This window comes from Mugil cephalus, chromosome 2, assembly GCF_022458985.1.
Source record: "Mugil cephalus isolate CIBA_MC_2020 chromosome 2, CIBA_Mcephalus_1.1, whole genome shotgun sequence".
Taxonomy (NCBI): Eukaryota; Metazoa; Chordata; class Actinopteri; order Mugiliformes; family Mugilidae; genus Mugil; species Mugil cephalus.
In genome coordinates this window covers 29,494,353-29,512,854 of record NC_061771.1, presented here as the reverse complement: position 1 = coordinate 29,512,854, position 18,502 = coordinate 29,494,353, and the positions used below count along the sequence as shown (strand labels likewise).

The 18,502-nt window shown below is 40.7% G+C and overlaps 2 long non-coding RNA genes across 2 annotated transcripts; both read right to left on the bottom strand.

Moving 5' to 3' along the window:
• Positions 1–7,321: 7,321 nt before the first annotated feature.
• On the bottom strand, positions 7,322–9,092 carry LOC125002791. The gene is made up of 4 exons (XR_007111830.1): positions 9,007–9,092; positions 8,844–8,904; positions 8,428–8,507; positions 7,322–8,275 (listed from the first exon to the last, which is right to left on the bottom strand). It is a non-coding gene; the product is annotated as an uncharacterized LOC125002791 (long non-coding RNA).
• Positions 9,093–15,276: 6,184 nt separating this feature from the next.
• On the bottom strand, positions 15,277–18,251 carry LOC125002758. Its single transcript, XR_007111825.1, has 4 exons — positions 18,175–18,251; positions 18,012–18,072; positions 17,451–17,671; positions 15,277–16,791 (listed from the first exon to the last, which is right to left on the bottom strand). It is a non-coding gene; the product is annotated as an uncharacterized LOC125002758 (long non-coding RNA).
• Between the last annotated feature and the right edge of the window lie 251 nt (positions 18,252–18,502).

Here is an 18,502-nt window from a genome sequence, read left to right as displayed (position 1 = left end):
TGCTGGGTTAGCATCACTGCTACAGGTCAGAGTCACTGAACTACCCTCCACTATCTCACCAGATGGACTCACTGACACAGAGGGAAGCTTTGGAGGATCTGGAGGAGAATTAAAACAAGTCTGTTTTTAGGTAAAATGAGATCAGTTCTTCAAGGAGCAGAAACAACACAACTATAAATAGGATATGTTGCACAAAACCATCCCAGACAGATTCAGACCTTTCATTAACATCTGTCCTGGGTAATCCAAACACGAGTGTCCAGCTTAAAGTACTTGTATCCACATGTGTCCCCAGCCAACACTTGGATGTGGGAGAAAACGCACACAGAGATCATGCAAACTCCACCCAGAAAGGTCTGAGCTGGACTCGAACCCGGACTTTCTCGATGGGAGGGATGAGCACTAACGAGTCACTGTAACGTCCACTGATTATATTATTTATTTATCTGTAGCTGACCTGCAAAAACCTAATGATGTCGAATAAAATTTAATGAGTGTTAGAATTAGACATTTGTGATTATTGAGGAAATACACAACTTAACTCCACATGTCTGCTTATACATCAACATAAAGTTGTTGTTTTTTTTTAAAGACATAATCACACTCATATTAAATAATTTGGTAACAGCTCTAATAACTAATGAACAAACACCACTTAAGGCTATCATCATCTATAATAGCAGTCGTGTGTTATTTCCTGAATGAGGCAACATTCTGCTCTTGGAACAGCTCCACTGCTGAGTAGTGACACTAAATGTGGACTCAGGTCAAACTACTCTGATGTGTCCTCAGTGTTGTGGTGAGTTCACACGTGTACTTTAAGCTGGTCACTGGAGATCAGTCTGAACGGAGCCATAGTTTAGAAAGTTAGCAGGCTAAGATTTACAATATTTGGGAATGTTTCCAACAAAGTGATTAATTAATTAATACTCACACTGGACATCTATGAACAGAGATGAAGACTTTGAATATCCGTATTGATTCTCAGACTTGCAGTAGTAGTTTCCACTGTTGTTAGAGCTGATAGAAATGAAAGCATGCACACCATCTGATCCTTGACTCAGTGTTTGGTTCTCCTTGTACCAGGTGTAGTTAGCTGCTGGGTTAGCATCACTGCTACAGGTCAGAGTCACTGAACTACCCTCCACTATCTCACCAGATGGTCTCACTGATACAGAGGGAAGCTTTGGAGGATCTGGAGATTGATGGAGATTATTATGTTGATGCTTCTGAAGTTTCTGAAGCTGAGGAACATCAGTTAAAGGAAACATGATGTTAATCTTCACAGTTACATTGTGCAGTTTGTACAAGGTTACTTCCTTTACAGAAATATATCAAGATCAGTGTCTGAAGTAAAACCCAAAATAACTGTCCAGTATGATACAGTGTCTAGTAGAGGTATGACAGCCAGAGTGAAGTAAACTCACAGACTGAAGGAGAGCGGTAATCCTCATGTCCACTGAAAGCACAGGAGACGGTGTCTCCAGGAGAAAAGTTGTCTGTCAAAGTAGAAGTTTGCTGTGTCCTGATTCTCTGTTGGTTCTTGAACCAGACGTAAAGACGACCAGCTGGACTGCAGCTGCTGAGACACTTGAGCTCTGCCTCAGTTTGAGACTGATGGACTGATATTATTCTGGTCACCTGCACCTGCAGAGCTGCACATGACAACACAACAGTAATGTCACATCTGTTTAAATACTCAATGCACAGATACATCCACCTACACAGTTAGAGTTCATCAGTACCTGAGACAGTCAGAGTTGTTCCAGGTGAACCAGTAAAACGTCCACCTTCTTGGTTTGTTATGAATCCGAACTTGTACTCAGCTGAATCGCTCTCTCTCAAGTCTGAGATTCTCAGAGTGCACTTGTTCTTATTGCAACTGTGAGTCACACGACCAGAATACTTTGAGTCTGTCGACAGATCATCATGTTCAGACCCTCTAATTTCAGACCCTGTGAACCAAAATGTTTTCTTCACAGTTGCATAACGGCGCCCAACTTTAGATGGGTATGTGAAGGAGCTTTTTATTTCCACTGTTGATCCTTTTACAGCACAGATCTGAGTAAAAGAGTAAGTCACTCCATAACCAGTCTGACCAAGTACCACTGGAACACAGAGAACATCAGAGACTAGATTTAGATTCATTGATTAAAGTCAGAAAAATAAACACTTTACTGGTAATGCATCTTAGAAAAATCACCATCAAAGGGGAAATGTACTTAACTAGAAGGATGTGATACAAGAACACGACAGTCTGCTCTGCTTGGGTGGAGTGGTGTGAATGGAAACTAATGACAAATGTGAAACACTGAGACGTGTGCAACAACTATGGTGAGAAAACTCTTAACATGAACACAGAGATCACAGATAGTAAAACAGACTCATTACAGAATGAGAAAGAACCACTGAGCTATAAAACTATCAATGCTTTTCTACAACGTTACGTCTCTCTGTGATGGTGGACACTGTCCCTTTAAGGGTTTGGGGCATTGTTGTGGTTGTTAGCAGGGTGAGGAGTTGGTGGTTAGTAAGTTCAACAAAGACAGGAAGACACATTTTCACAAACACACAAACAAATGACACTGAGATAGTGGATCTTTCTAAGTACCTGGGAGTTCACCTAAACAAGAGGTGGTCAGAGCAGAATCTACCTGCTAAGGAGACTTAGATTCCTTCAGAGTGCACGGAGCACTCCTGAGGACCGTCAATGACAAACACACACTGGACACTTTAATGTTTTTATTACTTCTCTTTAGCTGCTGTCTTTAAACTGCTGCTGCATCACTGACTATTTAGATAGTCAGATAGAGGGTTAATGTTTAAGAATCAACACATTTCTACAATAACCAAAGTCAAGTATAAGAAGCTAGTCACTAGAAATGTGTCATTTTTACATGAAAACTAATCTGTGAACTTATACGTTTTGTAAGAAAAAAGAATCAATCTACAGCTGTTAGATAAATGTAGTTGAGTAATAAGTATAATATTCCTGCTCAGTACCTGACACAGAGAGAAGGAAGACAAAGAATCCCCTCGTCGCTGCAGTTAAACCCATCGCTGCTCCTCACGTCTGTCAAACAGCCGACAGATCACATACCTAAGTACAACAGTACGTCAGTTACTGGCAGAATATATTTCCTGTGTGGTTACACCTTCTTCTGTCATTTGAACAGAGTCACAGATCGCCCTGTTAAATATATCTTACTTCCTCTTTACATTATTAATATGCATCAACAATAGAATGACTGTAAATCCACAAACTGAAGTGAAAAAGATTCTTCCTCTTTTGTTACATTTTGTCAGAAAGTGGTTGGTGTTAAAATTAGTTCTTCTAGGTTCAAAGACTTTCATCAAAGTGTTGACCAGAGGCCATGAGGTCCTCAAAGGTGTGATGACGACAGGAGAAAGAAAACTTTGAGGAAGAGAAGTGGGCGTTACCAAGTTGAACTAATCTCATCTTTGAGGACCAATTAAAGACATCTCTAAATCATTAGTGTTTTTAATCTATTATATTTTAGTTGGGACAAATGGCATCAAACTAGGAGTGAGGTCACCGCGTTAGCCGGCTGCTAGGACCTCGGATAGTGATTAGCCTAGCTCGATAGCTTGAGCTAACAGAGTTGGGTAGGCAGGTTTCAACGTTCAGGCTACTTTAGCTCCGCCCACACATGACCCCCATATCCATATTTGGAGTATCTGAGTGTCGGTGGAGTAAACTCATCCAGCAAGGCAACCGCAGTCTCCGCCCACTTCAGGCTTCATTTTTGAGATTCAGAATCCAACGGGTGACATCACCATGGGTTTTTCCATAATATATACAGTGAATGTTATCAAGAGTCGCCTATCATCAGTTCAGAGGCGGGGTACACCCTGGACAGGTCGCCAGCCTATCGCAGTGCTAACACAGAGACAAACAACCACTCACACTCACACCTAGGGTCAATTTAGAGTCACCAATTAGCCTAACGAGCATGTCGAAGGGTGGAGACCTTTGGTGAGGTCACCATGGCTGATGGTTGACTGAGTACCATATGTTTGTATCTCTGTTCCTTGGGACAGGTCCAACATCGCCACATCTTTTTCCTTTGCTACTTGCTACCATCCCATGTTTCTTGGACCATCTCCTTTGATAGCTCTTCCGTGCAGGTAGCTTTGTACTCAGTCATGTCAAGTGGCAGACAAGAGAGAGTGTCGGCATCGATGTTGACCTTCCCTGGCCTGTACTGGATCTTGAATCGCAAGTTGGAATTACTCTCCAACCCATCCTGTGGCCAACGGCATTCAACTTTGTGGTTCCTATCACATAGGTCAGGGGGTTGTTGTCTGTAGAAACAGTGAAATGGGGGGCGTAGAAGAGGTAGTCTCGAAATTTATCACACACTGCCCAGCAGACAGTGTTCTTGTTCCCTGTGGACCTACTCATAGCTGCCCCAGGGGGTGAAGAACACTGTCAGGTATCTGGATCATTCTGCTATGTACCCCTGATGATGCTCTTTCCCCTGGTCCAGTATGAACCAGTATGTCTGTGAAGGTTCTCAGTCATCCAGGTCATGGTAATCCAAAGGGTGTTGAATAAGGTCAACTGGACTTTTAGAATTTCTTTAAGACGTTTTGCCACTCATCCGAGTAGCTTGTTCAGTTTTGATAGACTAGTGGGAAATTGAGGTTTAAAGAGGAAAACTCTGTGGGTAACACCCACCAGAAACTGGGGTCTTTGGGTCACCTTTGCAGGTTCCACCCCCACCCACGGGTACAGATAGGTGGATGACACCTCGGTCAAAATCAGGACAGAGGAGGAAGAATCCTTCATACAACACATCAATGCAGTGGACAGCAACAGTGAAGATACCAACGTCAAAGTCCTTGACAGAGAGGACACATGGTTTGAGAGAGGAGTTAAGGAAGCCATCTATGTCAAAGTGGAAAAACCTTCTCTAAACAGAGGAGGTGGCCTGAGATTTAATTTACCGTCTATTTACAATTCAGTTTTGGCTTCTATTCCCAAGACGTTTCAACAACTTTCACATCTTGAGACTGGAGGCCCCCACCAGCAATAGCATCATTAGAGCTCCATTCATAGGGTAAGAGGCCTAGGCACACAGTTCCCCCTTTTAACGACAGGTAAGTACCAGCCATTATAGAAATAGTGGCACCAGTTTCAGGTCAAGCAAGTTTCTGATGGGTTCACCCACGGAGTTTTCTTATTTAAATCTCAATTTTCCACTAGTCTATCAGAACTGAAGAAGCTACTCAGAGTGAGTGGCAAAATATTTTCAAGAAATTCTACAAGTCCAGTTGACCTTATTAAACGCCCTTTGAATTATAGAGAACGAGCTGTATTCCCCGAAAGTATTCATTAGGTCTTGGATTTGTGGAAGTGGGTGTCAGTCAGGGACTGTTTTTTGATAGAGGAGACGATAATCCACGCAGAGCCTTAACGTTCCATCCCTTTTCCACACCACACTTTGACCTTACAATCCACTTTTTGGCCAGCAGGTCTTGAATGTATTCTTTGACCTCTTTATAAAGTGGCTTAGGTGTGGCTGCATATAACCATTGCACAGGGATGTCATCCTTCATGGTCATTTGAAGTTTGGGAATACAGCCAACATCATCATTGTCCAACGTAAATGTGTTGGACTCTTCATTAGAGCAGCTGTTTCACTACTGCCTGTTCCACTACCCACAGATAGGCAATGTCAACTGATGGATGCCACAATGCTGCTGCAGCGACGGAGAGTGTGCCAACCTCATTCACTTGAACACTGTTCACTTTGTCTGTTTCAATAACTCTGTCAATTGGCTGGATGCTGCCCAGGGCTTTTCACTTTAAACCTCGATCTACATGCTCACAATCCAACACATTTTGTTAGTATATGAGCTGTTTTCATTTAGAATGGTTCTGTGCTTCACAAACCTGTAACACAATGAGGAAAAGAAAACAGGCGGAGACGTGACCTTAGTTCAGTTCTCTGAATACAATGAGGCCAAGATTGTGCCACCACTGTATACGAGCGCTGCTGGAGCCACGCCACAGTCCCATGCTGCCCCCTACTGTTCCAGAGCACATAGCAGATTTGTGCTGTTTTAAATAACGAGCAACTGGTAGCAAGACAAATGAAAAAAATAAATAATACCCCTTCTCATCATGCATGAAACATACTTTAAACAGAGCTGGGATGTTTGTGCAGGAGAGGAGAGTTCCTCTGGGATTAAAGTCCCTTCTAAGATTGAAAGTTTTTCTTCCACATAGGTTTATTGTTATGACTATTGGTCATATTATGTGTGGGCCCTGCCTGTGTAGTGCTGTTCTCTTCTCTGCCTGCAGAGGTTTGGGGGAAAGCTGTATGACATGGCTACAAGTGTAAAGTGAGACTTCAGTCTTTTGTTCCTTTACAGAATTTCTCATTTGTTAATTTCGTGTTTTCATAATTAATTTTTATAATAAACAATTGATGTAATGTAATTCTATAAGTAATTCCCTTTACACTATACACATAATTTGCTAATAGATTAATTGAAGTTATGTTTCAGTAATTTTCTGTCTGGCTATTTGTTTAATAATGCCTGATGAATGAGTTGTGTAGTGGCCTTATTCTCAGCATGTTTCTGCAGATGAACAGTGTCACACTGTGGACAAAAGTGATACTGCATTTATCTCTTACCTTGGCCTCAAGCAGTCGTTTACTCTGCTCTTCCTCAAAGCCCATCTCAAGGCAAAATAACAAGCAGTCGAGTCACTTGTGAAGCTCCTCACCATGAGTTGTGTGACCCGGCAGGTCAACAGTTTCCTGGATGCTTCCTTACAGAGCTCATCCAACTTCAACACCTGCTCCAGGGCCTTCTCTGCCTCACTGTACTGCTGTAATGTACACACAGATGACACCAGCTAAACATGTTAACACACATGAAATCAAAACACATGACATCACTTTGGGTGTTTACCTGAAGTGACAGTCATTTCGGGTAATTTTGGCCAGTCCATGTAAATTATTTAAATGCTGTGAGGTAGTTGAAATCAAAACACACCATGGCAGTTTTAACTCCAAGACGTTTTGCTGCTCTTGTGCTCAGATCTCTTGAATCAAGTTAAATAAATAACAGGATGTTGAACTCAAGTTTCAAGTAATAAGTCACATTTCAAACTGTTGACACAGCTGCTTAAGAGTGACTTGACTGATGTGTGAATGGTTTGGAAGTTGGTGGCTGCTATAAACGCAGCTGGCCACTAGATGTCACTGAAAGATTCAAATCTATTTTGGGTAGAATCAGGAAGAAGCCCCAGAAGCTTCATGAGGCTTCATCCACACATCTCTAGTTGAAAACAATGTTGTTCTCATTGGCCTCATTTATTTTGAGAACTTCATGTTAGTAATTGTGGTCGTTGGTTAGGCCACATTCATTTGATTTAGTAGATTCGTGTACAGAAATTGTCAGTATTATAAAGGTGAGGTTGGACCTGAATGCTGGACAATAGATGAGGAGGCAGGGAATCTGGGAAAAGGGGGTTATTAATAGAAAATAAACAGGAAAACACAAAACACTTCAGAGGGCAGGAAAATACAAAATAATCAAAACAGAGCAGGATAAAATCGCAGGAACAAGGGCATGGAAACTGGAAACATGGCATGAAATCATCATAAGGTAAGTAACACAGTTAGAGGACACATGAGGAAACAGGAAATCAAGAAACTCAACAAAATAAAACAGGAAACTCAAAACATGACACAGATAGACATCATGACAGAAACACAAGGAGACACGAGAGAAAGGAAACTAAGAAACTTGACAAAATAAAACAGGAAACTCAAAACATGATCAAGAAATAAAAGACAGATACAGAACCAGGACAGAAATAGCTTAATCTTATGTAGGATGGACACACAAGCGATGCAGAAGTTTTATAACTTAACAGTGTGAGACACACTTAAACAATTTAAGTTCAACAAATTATTAGCAGATGGTCCAAGAAGCAGTAAAATACCTTGTATTAGCTACAGCTGTAGTTGATATTTAGCTGATATGATGATTCAAAGGTTTGTTTAAGGATTTGACAACAGTGTATTTACCTAAACCTACATTTTAAGACTGGTGTCACACTGATGTTACAAACAAGATAAAAACTCTGGTAAACCAGTGATGGTTATTGATGAACTCCTGAAATGATCGTCTACAATATAGTAGCACATTGTCCATTTGTGTTCATTCTCTGTGTTTGTTGTTCACTGTGCTGTACAGCGCAGACACATCCTCCTCAGCTTCACCTCTTATTCTGAAATGTGTAAACATACGTTTAAAATACTTACAGCAATAAAACCACAACAATAAGGCGGTTTAATAAGAACAGATTTAACATGGTTTCCTCCATCCACCAGTCAAGTTACACATCATACATGTAGTGCAGACAAAAGGTAAAAGACTCACCTTAAAGCGAAACTGGTAAAGTTGACAGCTGTATAAACTCCATCTTCTTCCTCTTCCTCCATCTTCTGTTGACTTCTTGACTGAAGGGCAAATATTTCATCAGTAAGAGAACTTTAACTAGTTAGAAAATGGACAATAACTGCAACACACAAGATAACAGTATAGTATAAAAGCTGAACGACTAAAGATGGACATCTGCCTCAGCCACCCAACCTTAGTAAACAAAAAACTTGTTGATTTATCCTGTTAATGTCCCTCTCTCATTTATGACAGAGAATAAGTGACTGATGTGAACACATGGCTCTAGGTTCATCAAATGAAAACCAATCAGGATGAAAAAAGAGTGGGGGGCAAGAACACAAGTTTCCAAATGTTCTCGTTTGTTTTCAGACTAAAGTGGAACTCTTTGTCTTTACCTCTGCTTTGTTGTTTGATCTTTGTCTGGACCCTGAAGTTTGTTTCCAGGATCTCTTTCTTCTGCAGAGAAGCAGAATGAACAAACAGAAGGATCCTAAGAAATCACTAAACAACTGAATCTGAGATGCATTATTGATGAACCAGTGAAAATGAACTGCTCACCTAATCAGCAGGAAGACAGACAGGAAAATGATGACCAGGAAAAAAACTGTTAATGACCCAGCTACTGCTGATTTCACTGAACCTGCGTTAAAATGGAAACACAGCAAAACAATTTCTATCTATCTATCTATCTATCTATCTATCTATCTATCTATCTATCTATCTATCTATCTATCTAAATAGTTATTTGTGTTACTTATCCTTATTATCGTATTATCTCCATAACACTTAGTAATACCTGTCTTCTTATTTCTATCCTTATCATATTTCTGTGTTTAATTTATTGTTACTTGCCTTGACTACACTGTACAACACATATGCTGACAATCTGGAGACTCCAATCCAGTGTCACTGTGGTGAATTTGGTGTACGAACCAGCTCACACCATGTTTTTAACAGTTTGTTCTCCTATTGTTGCTGTGCCTCCTTGAATTTCAGTAACATTTCATTGTCTCCTGTTGCCACAGTCTCTTCCTGTGTTTATGCCATGAAGACTTGGATGATGATGGCTCCAACTTTCTAACAAGGATGCGCTTGTTAGAAGGCGCTTATACACTCAAAATAGGAAGTGGAACTAATGTCCTATTCATACAGGATTATTTTTACCAGGGGACCTCTTGTAATTTGTAAAAATTGTGGAGGTCTATATCTGAAAGCTGTAATGTTAAAATGACACTGCAAACTACCTGCCCTGTTTCTCCTAACACAGAGGTCCTTTAATAAAACTAATGCCTCTTGTCACCTAGCAATGATGAAGGCTGTGCTATAAATCAAAGACAGCTGTTAGGGTAAAAAGATGAGATGTCGCTGACCCAAAGGGTGAACTCCACGTCTAAAACCACTGTACTCTGATGGAAAACAGTGGATGTGAGTTTGTATAATGTAGTTTTCAGACATTCAATGTTCACAGCTTCAAGTCATTAAAGGCCTTTAAACTGATGATGGAGAGATAAATGAACTACAGGATGAGTCTGACCTACCTTTGACACCAACCAGGTGTAAGATGGAGTTATGACGTCCTCTTCTGTTCTGGGCTTCACAGTAATAACTCCCTCTGTGTTCAGGTCTGAGTCAGTGATGGTGAAGATCTGTCCTGAAGCTTTGGTGAGTCTTCATTCTCCTTGTACCAGGTGTAGTTAGCTGCTGGGTTAGCATCACTGCTACAGGTCAGAGTCACTGAACTACCCTCCACTATCTCACCAGATGGACTCACTGACACAGAGGGAAGCTTTGGAGGATCTGGAGGAGAATTAAAACACGTCTGATTTTAGGTAAAATTAGATCAGTTCTTCAAGTAGCAGAAACAACACAACTATAAACAGGATATGTTGCACAAAACCATCCCAGACAGATTCAGACCTTTCATTAACATCTGTCCTGGGTAATCCAAACACTAGTGTCCAGCTTAAAGTACTTGTCTCCACATGTGTCCCCAGCCAACACTTGGTATCTGATCTCATAATAATAATAATCAATGATGGGTTTTTTTGTTCTATTTGATCATTTGGGTCAAATATTACAATTTTATAACAGCTGTTAGTTACAGTGGATCTCTATTGCTGTATCAGAACCACAAACACTGGTTTGTTTATCATGACTTTGATATTTTAGAACCAGTAGTTAAGTCTCTCTCTCACCAAAGGAAAACACCCTGATGTATCATCTATTTATTTATCTGTAGCTGACCTGCAAAAACTAATTAAATCTAGTAAGTGTTAGAATTATACATTTGTGATTATTGAGGAAATACGCAACTTAACTCCACGTGTACTTATACATCAACATAAGCCTTTTTTTTAAAAGATATAATCACTTCTTTCTCAGTTGTTTTTTTTTATTATTTAGTTTGGTAACAGGTCTAATTACTAATGAACAAATACCACTTGAGGCTATCATCATCTATAATAGCAGTCGAGTGTTATTCCTGTATGAAGCAATATTCTGCTCATGGAACAGCTCCACTGCTGAGTAGTGACACTAAATGTGGACTCAGGTCAAGTTACTCTGATGTGTCCTCAGTGTTGTGGTGAGTTCACACGTGTACTTTAAGCTGGTCACTGGAGATCAGTCTGAACGGAGCCATGGTTTAGAAAGTTAGCAGGCTAAGATTTACAATATTTGGGAATGTTTCCAACAAAGTCATTAATTAATTAATTCTCACACTGGACATCTATGAACAGAGATGAAGACTTTGAAAATCCGTATTGATTCTCAGCCTTGCAGTAGTAGTTTCCACTGTTGTTAGAGATGATAGAAATGAAAGCATGCACACCATCTGATCCTTGACTCAGTGTTTGGTTCTCCTTGTACCAGGTGTAGTTAGCTGCTGGGTTAGCATCACCGCTACAGGTCAGAGTCACTGAACTACCCTCCACTATCTCACCAGATGGACTCACTGATACAGAGGGAAGCTTTGGAGGATCTGGAAGAGACCAGGAAACATAAGTTAGAACTAAAATAAAGAGAAAACCTTGTCATTGGAGACAAAGTGCAACAGACTGGATTTCTATATTCACTCACATTTTACATCAATTGTAATGTATCTAGACGACATCTTGCCCATCGTGTTCTCAGCTGTACATTGATACTCTCCAGAGTCAGAGGGCTGGACAGAGCTGAGGACAAGCTGTGGTCCATTACTGACAAGTGTTTGGTTCTTGTACCAGGTGTAGTTAGCTGCTGGGTTAGCATCACTGCTACAGGTCAGAGTCACTGAACTACCCTCCACTATCTCATCAGATGGACTCATTGATACAGAGGGAAGCTTTGGAGCATCTGGAGAGAACATAATAAAATTAGTTTTTAATTTTATCATCAGTTTGTTAAAAATTGGACAGACTTCCAACAGGTCTCCGATGATTAATCATGTTTTAATCTTGTTATCCTCCATATAGTTCAGATGCTAACTCAAAATAAATAACTCAAAATATCAGCGAGTTTGCACAATCCCAGTCTGATAGTAGACAATAGAGCACAATCAAACTAATGAAAAATAAATACTATTAAAATAAATATACTACTAAAAATAAATTCTACAATGTAGAATTAGTTAATCTCTGAGGTTGAATTAAGTTAACCCGTTCAGAAGTGTTTCCAAACAATGTAACAAGACTCTAATGTTGTTCAGTTGCTCATTTAGTTGAAATGAATCAGGGATTTGTCTCAGTCTGATCTTCACAACACATGTTTGTGGAAGTATACGATGACAACGGACAAAGGAGCTTTGTGAGGAGCTCAGAGAAAGATGTTGTTCATCAGACTGGAGAAGGTTACAAAACCATCTCATCCACAAATAATCCAGAGTCAGACGACTGTTGCCCTCCACAGGAGTGGTCCACCAACAAAGATCACTCCATAATAATCTGATAATCTCCCAGAGGAACCCAGGGGAACTTCTAAGCAGCTAAAGGCCTCTCTCACATTGGAGAACACTGAACAACCATGGCTTGATGGCAAAGTGTCAAGAAACAAAACACTGACCTTTAAAAAACAGCATTTCTACCATCAGAAGTTTGCTTCTTTAAATGGTTAATGGAAAACAAGATAAATGCTGTCATGATGAAAGTCTGTCATCTAACATCATCAGCTATGTCTTGTATTTGTATCACCATCAGATTCTACATGTACGCTTTAGTCAGATGTTTGTATCTATGACAGATGTATGTTTGTTCTCTTCTCTCTCTGTTCTGTCTCTACCTGACTGGTTTAGACAGATGGGTTCCTCCATATGAGTTGGTGCTGTTCAAGGTTTCTTAATGTTAAAAGATTTTTTTGTTTTTGTTTTTGTGTGTTTAAATTCTGACCCTGCCAAATAACAAGTGTTGCACAACCACAAACATACATCCCACAAGCACAATTCTCTCATGCACATATTCACTTTATTTCCACACTGCCATAAGGAAGTCCTTCAGAATCATTCCTAAAAAATGTGAAAATCTCTACAGTATTTAATTTCAGTCTTTTTACACCATGCGTTACATTTAAACCACTTTCTCTTGATGTCAACCAGGAAATGTATATCATCCAAATCCAGAGATGTCCTTATTATCATCACCATTGTAAGTTGTTTCTAGTGAAACCACTACTCACAATAAGTTAGGGATATTGTGAGAGACTCAGCGGATTTCATATATACAGTGTTTGTTTTACTCCAGAGATTTTTGGGATGGGAGGCAACTGTATTGGGGTGACAGACACACCTCATTTTGTGTTTTCCACGTAATGGTCTCACTGTGTACAGTGTGCCTTACGTATTGGGGCCAATGCCAAAAAACTAAAAGACAACCCTTTTCAATGTAGCATCAATTTCAACATTCTGTGGGTATAAAAAAGCTCGTATTGTCAGTAAGTCATTCCAAGTTCATCAACAGTCACGAACACACAACGTCACTTAACGGAAGAGCAGCGCCACCTGGCCATAGCACGCCTTCGGGTCAGTGGCAGGCAGTCAGATGTTGCTCGTGAACTTGGTGTGTCTCAAAGTGTCATCAGCAGACTTGCATCAAGACACAGAACTACTGGCAGAGTTTGTGACAGACCAGGAGTGGAGCCCCATGAGTGACAGACCACAACGATGACCAGTACCTAAGGCCCTATGCACTCAGACATCGTTTTGCAACTGCCACACAGCTGCAGGCCTGTTTACAAGATGTGAGGGGTACTAGGGTTTCCAGACAACCATTCGCAACCAACTCCACAGCTTTGGTGGACTTGCAGGTGACTCCACCGCCAAGACGTTTGCAGCGGACACAAGACCGTGTGACCTGGACAATGCAGCAGTGGTGTACGGTCCTGTTTACTGATGAGTGTCAGGTCACCGTGCACAGAAAGGATGGTCGTCAGCGTTGCTGGAGAAGGCGAGGTGAGCGATACGCCGAGGTCAACATGGTCCCCAGGGTTCGCTTTGGTGGAAGAGGTGCAACAGTCTGGGCAGGCATCACCAATCAGCGCAAAACAGATTTGGTTATTGCACATGGCTCAGTCACTGCACGTTCTTACCTCAGAGACATCATAGAACCCATCATCGTCCCCCAATTGCACCAGCACACCCCCAACTTTCTGTTCATGGATAATAATGCTCCACCACATCGTGCCAGAATTGTCACAGCTCGACTTCAGGAAGTCAGAGTGTTTCATGTGGTATCACCAGCAATGTCCCCTGACCTGAACCCCACAGAGCACGTCTGGGACCAGCAGAAGCAGAGACTGGATGATAGTACCCCACCCCTATGTGACCTGGGAGAACTGCATGTAGCACTTGTGGAAGGATGGAACGCATTGCCTCAGAACAACATCATGACGCTAGTGAGGAGCATGAGACGTCGCTGTCAAGCTCATTCATTGTGGCAAATGGTGGAAACACCTGCTACTGACATTGTCAATCTTTGTTATTTGGGGCTATCCTTGTTATTGTCTACATTTTGGGGGTAATACATATTAAACTAATGAAAATGGTGTTTCTTCTCATTCATTATTAGTAATATCAAAAGGAACTTTTACTTATTTCATTAAAATTCAGACCAAATAGGAAAACCCCTCATGTAAATAACAATATCCCTAACTTATTGTGAGTAGTGTACTTGTCATCTCACTTCACAGCAAAAATAATTAATATCTTAATCAAGTTTCAAGAAATAAGTCACATCACAAACTGTTGACACAGCAGCTTAAGAGCGACTTGACTGATGTGTGGATGGTTTGGAAGTTGGTGGCTGCTATAAACGCAGCTGGCCACTAGATGTCACTGGAAGATTCAAATCTTTTTTTAGGTAGAATCAGGAAGAAGCCCCAGAAGCTTCATGAGGCTTCATCCACCCATCTCTAGTTGAAAATAATGTTGTTCTCCATGGCCTCATTTATTTAGAAATTTTTATGTTAGTAATTGTGGTCGTTGGTTAGGCTGCATTCATTTATTTTAGTAGATTCATGTACAGAAATGGTTTAATGTTATATAGGACGGACACACAAAGTATGCATACTTTATATAAAAAGCATATTGGTTTAAAAGATGCTAACTGAATACACTAAAATAAAAAAAAAAAACAGGTCATGTTGATTTGCATAGAGTAACTGAACATACTATACATACAGAAGTCATGTCAGTTTAACACTGGATGATGTTCCTCAACGTGTCAGAGTCATAAACCTTGTGTGTCACGACCAGACAAGGGCTCAGGATGCAGATGCAAGGGTTTAGTTTTCTCCATAACGGTCTTTATTAAGAAAGCTCAGGTTCAAAAATCCAACACAATGAAAACAAAGCAGGCTCTGGGGGGAAAAAAAGCGGCCTCTGAAACACTTCTTTCAAGAAAAAAATAAACTAAAAATCACTCCACTGAAGCAGGAAAACACAAAAGACCAAACTCATAAACAGAGGAAATTCAGTATGGTAAAAACTTACGAAAAAAAAACTCTCTTTGGGGGAAACAGAACAAAAGCCAAATAACAATCTTGGTCAAGGCGGCGGTGAACGCACTACGACAAAGACGAACACTGGCACAAGACAAAGGGAGACGCAGACTATTTGAACACATGGAGGTAATGGGGAACAGGTGGAAGTAATCTGGAATCAGGGAAGACAATCAGACCGGTGACACACAAGGAAGGGTGATTGACCTGAAACGAGAGGAGAGTTACTCTTCAAAATAAAACAGTAAGTGATGAGACAAAACATGGAGAGAGGACAAAAGCCCAACTTAACCTCACCGCGATGTGACAGAGTTTGGTTCTCACACACTAACCACATATGAATCTCTCTCCCACACATTCAAGTGTCAGTGTCCTCAGTCGTCCTCTTTCATCACTCTTTCTTCTTCACTTTCTCTTTTCTTTCATGAATCTTTATTTTTTTAATGTTGTAGAACCAAATTATTAAACATTTAAGTTTAATAACTGCACTCGTCAAAAGGGGGCACCACTTACAAATGTAAAGTACACTATGAATGAATCAAAATTAAAGACTTAGATTTGTTAAAGGTTTGTTTAGTCTTATCACACGTATCAACTGCTCAAATATGAAGGTGATAGTCTACTTATGGGAACTCCTTGGATGCTGCTCCGAATAACTGGATCGGCGACCAAACGCTGTCGTGGTGAGCTCGATCTTCCACGGTGGTATCTTCCGGGAAACCAGCGGTACCGAGGTGTTGAGAGCAGTTTGATGGACAGTCATCCAGGTTTCGGACCACAGTGTTGGTCACACTCAGTGTTACGCAGACAAGGTGGCCTTCATAAAGTTGCCATGAGGCAGAGTCTGATGTGGTAAAAAGTGGTTGTTGATGATGAAATAGAAAAAAAAAAGTCTACAAAAATATCAATGTGTGATTGTCTTGACGGTTCAAATAAAATTCCGCTTGCGTGGTGCGTTAAATGTGGCAAGAATGAAAATAAAACTTAAACACACCGACAGGTGGAAAACAAAAACTTTGAATTAAAACTAAAAAGTATCGGAGACAAAAAGACGAAGAGAAAGAGAAAAATGACTGAGAACAACTTGAGACTGACCAGGCTCTTATCACCCTTTCTCTCCAGGGTGTGTGTGTTTGATACGAAACTGTTCTTTGCGCCTGACGATGATTTACATATCAGTGCTTTCATTTCAAGAGCAGAGTTGTTGATGAATTCCTGAAATGATCGTCTACACTATAGTAGCACATTGTCCACTTTTTGACAAACTTCATGGAAACTTCGGATGGAGACACAGGTTTGTGTTGTGTTCATTTTCTGCGTTTGTTCTTCACTGTGCTGTACAGCACAGACACATCCTCCTCAGCTTCATGTCCTATTCTGAAATGTGTAAACATACGTTTAAAATACTTACAGCAGTAAAACCACAATAATAAGGCAGTTTGATAAGAACAGATTTAACATGATGTGACATCATGAGAGGTACTCTGAGCAGGACGAGTGGAGGCAGTGCAAAAACTGAAAAACACAGGCAAAACAAGGTCCAAAAGGGACAAACTTTATTGTTCCGAAGAAAAAGTCCACTACTACTCAACTGAAAGCATCCCACAGGACTTAGTAGGTCCTCTAAGTCCTTCCACCTCAACATAATCTTCCTCCACAACTATCTGTCCTTTCCCCCTGCTTCCTCTTTTAACTCACTCCGCTGTTTGCAGTCTTCTCGCCATCCGTTCTCCACCAGCTCCTCCCACACCAGCAAAAAGCCCTCTTATGTCCTCAGCTCCTCTCTTTTCTTCCCACCTCTCTCTTAATTAGGGGACCTGAGCAACTCCACCTGGGAGAGGAGTGAGGCCTGCTGGGAAGTGTAGTAGGGGCGGCCATTTTGTGAGGCTGAGGCCAGCTTTGTAGGGAATGTAGCGGCCCTCTACCACCTGCCCCCTGGTGATGCTACAATGGTTACCTCCATCCACCAGTCTAGTTACACATCATACATGTAGTGCAGACTTTGAGGGAATTTCATAAAAAGGTAAAAGACTCACCCTGAAGCAGTAAACTGGATAGCTGGGTACACTACATCATCTCCCTCCTTCTCTGTCTTCTTCTTCTGTTTGTTGTATTGAGCTAGCGTGATGTTGGAGTAGAGAGGATCTTCTTGGTTCTTGGAGAAACTTACGGTGGCGTAACAAACTTCATCCTGCTGCTCTGCTGATATTCTCTGTGTTGTAGCTGCAGGGTTGTCATTTTCTGGACCCACACTTGACTGAAGGGCAAATATTTCATCAGTAAGAGAACTTTAACTAGTTAGAAAATGGACAATAACTGCAACACACAAGATAACAGTATAGTATAAAAGTTGAACGACTAAAGATGGACATCTGCCTCAGCCACCCAACCTTTATAAACAAAAAACTTGTTGTTTTATCCTGTTAATGTTCCCTCTCTCATTTATGACAGAGAATAAGTGACTGATGTGAATACATGGCTCTAGGTTCATCAAATGAAAACCAATCAGGAGGAAAAAAGAGTGGGGGGGCAGGAAACACAATTTTCCCAAATGTTCTCGTTTGTTTTCAGACTAAAGTGGAACTCTTTGTCCTTACATCTGCTTTGTTGTTTGATCTTTGTCTGGACCCTGAGGTTTGTTTCCAGGATCTCTTTCTTCTGCAGAGAAGCAGAATGAAGAAACAGAAGGATCCTAAGAAATCACTAAACAACTGAGTTTGAGATGCATTTTTGATGAACCAGTGAAAATGAACTGCTCACCTAATCAGCAGGAAGACAGACAGGAAAATGATGACCAGGAAAAAAACTGTTAATGACCCAGCTACTGCTGATTTCACTGAACGTGCGTTAAAATGAAAAAACAGCAAAATAATTACTATCTATCTATCTATCTATCTATCTATCTATCTATCTATCTATCTATCTATCTATCTATCTATCTATCTATCTATCTATCTATCTATCTATCTATCTATCTATCTATCTAGTTAGGTCTTGTAATGTGAAAAAATTGTGGAGGTCTATGTCTGAAATCTGTAATGTAAAAATTACACTGCAAACTACCTACCCTGTTTCTCCTCACAGAGAG